Source organism: Gouania willdenowi, chromosome 22, assembly GCF_900634775.1.
Source record: "Gouania willdenowi chromosome 22, fGouWil2.1, whole genome shotgun sequence".
In the NCBI taxonomy this organism is placed as follows: domain Eukaryota; kingdom Metazoa; phylum Chordata; class Actinopteri; order Blenniiformes; family Gobiesocidae; genus Gouania; species Gouania willdenowi.
This window is the reverse complement of record NC_041065.1, coordinates 25,598,154-25,602,588: the sequence shown is the minus strand read 5'-3', so window position 1 is coordinate 25,602,588 and position 4,435 is coordinate 25,598,154.

The following is a 4,435-nucleotide window of genomic DNA, read 5'->3' as shown; positions in this document are numbered from 1 at the left end:
TCAGGGGTGTCAAACTCATTTCAGTTCAGGGGCCGAAAAATGGAGCAGTTTGATTAAATGTGGGCCACAGATTTTATGCGGGGAAAATGACTAATTTTAACATTATTGTGCCCTACTTTGCACTTCTACATATACATGAAATGCTAAATATGTAACAAACTGACAATGTCCAAGCAATAAGTGATAATTATCAGCATCAACAGGATCTTCACTTTAAATTTCCTTGATTTTGTGACCCATTTCTAAGTAATTAAGGGAAATGTTATGTAATAATTTGAGGAAAATTAAAGGATATTGTAAAATTTTAGATTTTTACAGTTTAACATGACTATATACAGTATATCCTGTAACATAAGCACTAGGAAAACTATGAGCCTCTGCAAATTTTGAGTTTCATTCACACAATTCATGTTTTCTCTGTAATTTTACTGTCTCCTGCGGGCCGAATTGGATGCTCCAAAGGGCCGGATTTGGCCGCCGGGCCTTGAGTTTGACACGTGCTATACATGCATGCACAACAAACCTCATGCTGAACCAACAGTTTGGCCTTTGGACTCATATAATTAAAGTGTTACAAAGAACAACAAATCAAGGTAAACAGCAATATACCACATAACATTTTATATAGTAAATGCTAGTTTAGATGTCCAAGAATATCACAAGAAGTGACATTTAAGACTTTTACCTGCTATTTTAGGACATGTCCCCTGCAGTCTACATTCGAAACCCTTACATTTACTAAATTAAATGTGTGGGGGATTTTAATATCATACAGTGGCTGGAATAATAAGAGACCTTTATGCCGTTACCACCTTGGTGAAATTATATTGTTCACGGGCTCAGCAGAGCCACTCCTCAAACAGTAAGATCATAACATTCAGCGGCCACGCGTGCAGCCTCTCATTTATCTAAATGAGATGTGTTCGCTATGCCCCTCTCTCTCTCATCCTTCCTCCACACACGTGTTGAGGCTGCAGTTTGTTTAAATAGATATCACCGGCAGCCTTCTGCTCCCTCGCACATGTTCACAGAGGCAGAGCCAACCGTGCTCAGATGTTATCTAACAGGTTGGGGAGGGATTGGTTATGCTTTCAGCTGCACTCGAGGGAATTGAAGGTGCACAGCTTTCTCCTGAGGGACAGAGTCAGATTGGGGAGGGATGCTGGGTTACCATGACAACCTGGAAGAATGGAGGCTCTGACACTTCATCAAGTGACATTTGAAATAATTAAATTACTTTTCTATATGGAAGAACCAGTACCTTTCTTTCACTTTTATATATTTATGACATCAAATGTCCAGATTACATCATATTATGCAATTAAAATAAATGTCCCTACAATCTTGTAAGAAAAAATGCTTGCTTTTACTTGGATTTATTACACTTGTGTGTATTTTATAAAAATGTGCACATTGAGCTTTACATTATTACCCATTAACAATCAAAGGTTGTTAGAAAGGGAGATGAAATACATACATTAGTCACCAAGTGGACAAAAAAACAATAATAATTCCAACAAGTTAATGAGGACAAAATTATTATGGATGCTGTAGATCTACTGACACCCAAAAGCGAGTTGGTAACCTGTTTTCAGTAATATGTGGGAATTTGCTTTGACAAAACATATTTAAAAAAAAAAAAAAAAAAAAACATTTCAAAAGACCCCATGTTCTGTATAGAAAGATTTTGAAAGAATGAATTTTTTCAGCAATGACTTCAACAGTGGGATCATGAATCATATTTTTTATCTAAATGCACCCTATATTCATGTAAATGTTGAAATTTGAAATATTTCCTAGACATATATCAGGGTTTTTTTAATGGTTGAAACTAAATTAGGCTAAAGAGTACAATTACAAATTCACTATAGCGCACTAGGGCTGCTGACTATAGTCATTGCCAATGCATTTTCATTTAGATCACTGAAAGCACCAACAAAGGCCACAGAGCAATAAAAAATGTCTGACAAATCATATGATCTTTGACATCATAAATATGGCCAAATGCAATGAAAAGCTTACATGGCAACAGGATGGGAAGAAGCAGCTTGGTTAATCAATAATCAGTATTGAAACCCTATCACACCAGTCGCATTACGTCAAATGTTTGGTCCTAAATATCTGTACCACAGCACACCATAATATTTCCAGACAAGGATCCACCAAGTCAGAAAAACTTACATTATGTCAGTCAATGGATAGTAATGCTATGAATTATCAGTGTAAATGCAAGTCAGATAACGATATTTGAGACTAAGCTTACAGTTTCAAATTTCTAGCTTCAAAGTGAAACGCACTAAACTAGAAATAACCTTTTGGTTATGTTTCATCCCATATGATTTTGAAGTAAAAATGGACTCCGAAATTCCTGGAAGTCAGCTGTCTAAGCAAAAGAGTGCAGAGGAGGCCATGCATACGAGAAACATAAGGGAACATGGGATGCCGGAAAACATTTGATGTGGATCCGTAGGCTTGGAGCGGACCACTAAAGTAGTGTGTGCCACTGCAGATGCAAAGTAACAGTTGTTTGTTTAGGTGGCAGTGCGGCTGGAGAAATAACTGGGAACTTAAACCAAAGTTTCCAAAAACAGTCCATGTTTGACATTCAGTGTTCTTAAGAGATATTTTCAATTGCTAACAAACATAATTTCAAGTAAGGAGACTGAAGCAAGGTGTTGAGTTTAAAAGATATACAGATTCATATAAGCCACTTAAAAATATTATACAACATATTATGTCCAAAATATTTAGCTATTTACTTTTCTTCTATCTATCAGTTTACCAGAAATTGTGAAAGCCTTGTTTAAAAAGATATGTCTGTAACACGAAACTAGCAATCCACTACCTATAAATCATGGAAAGACTAAAGATATATTAAAATACAAAACCATAATGCTGAAATAGCCAAAAGATCCAGACAGAAAGGGAGAAAAAATGGCGTAAATGCATAGTCACTGTGGTTCTGCTGAGACATAAAAAACAAGAGCAGTTGGAGAGCGCAAACCTCCGCCAAGCACCAAATCTCCTGTTTGTCGTGTATTGGCAGTTATCTGGATCAGCGACCCTGGTCATGGTTTACGACAAATCACACTTTAAAGACTTGGGAGAAATGTATATCCTCGGTAATAATGATAATAATAATACATCAATTTTATATAGCGTTTTTTGTACACTCAAAGTCGCTTTACAGAATTAAGGGATTACGCTTTCACTCCACACTTACTTGATACGTGATACAGTAGGTCAAAAGTTTAAAAAAAACACGATAAAATGAGAAATGCAGATCTGATCCAAATGAAAATCAGTAGGGTAAATGAGGAACCAAAACCAGATAACTGAGGTTAATTACATAAAATCAGTCAATTATCAAACAAGATGTGATTTTTTTTTAAATTGAGAGATAGGGCTTTTTTGATTTTTTTAAAAACTGATTCATTCATTTTTCCATTTTCTGAAACACTTGCTCCATTTTTCAGGGTTGCGGGGGTCTACTGGTACTTATCTCCATCTCTTATTAGCCATTAGGTGGGGGTAAACCCTGGACAGGGCACCAGTTCATCACAGGGCAACACACACACAACAACTCACATGTCATGTTTTTGGATTGTGAGAGGAAGTCGGAGTTCCTGGAGAAAACCCATGCAAGAACGGGGGAGAACATGCAAACTCCACACAGAAAGGACCCAAGTGTCAACTCCAGGGCTTGAGCCCAGAACCTTATTGCTGTGAAGCAAACGTGCTAACACTACGTCACTGTGCGCCCTAAAACTGATCCAGAATCAGTATATTGATCCAGATCCCTTCCAAAATTTCATGGAATCTGTCATGGCGTAAGGTCTGTCTTTTGTCAAAATTTTGTCATAATCCATTAAGTACTTTTGTGGTAATCCTGATAACAGTCCAACAAATAAATAAACAGCTGTGAAAATATGAGCTCTTTGGCAGAGGTAATTATACCTAGCAAACAAGGGGGTACCAATATCATAAAGAGGGCTAAGGGGTACACAAGACAAGAATGGTAAATGGACTTGATTTATATAGCACTTCTATGCCTACACTGAAGTAGTCCCAAAGCATTTTACAATATCAACTCAATCACCCATTCGCACACCAATGGGACTGAGCTGCCATGCAAGGCGCTGGTCAACCACTGGGAGCAACTTAGGGTTCAGTGTCTTGCTCAAGGACACTTCAATGCATAGACTGGGATCGAACCCAAAACCTCCCGATCAAAAGATGACCCCTATACCACCAGAGGCACGGTCGCCCTGGAAGAAGACTTGTTCTGAATCACAGTTTTTGAAATATAAGGCAAAATATTTTTTAATTATTATTTACACATACAACAGTGTGCAGATAGTGACACATTAACAATCATAAGTTTACATTTATTTCATTTTAGTCATTTTATTTTTTGACTGTAAAGTTTGTGCAG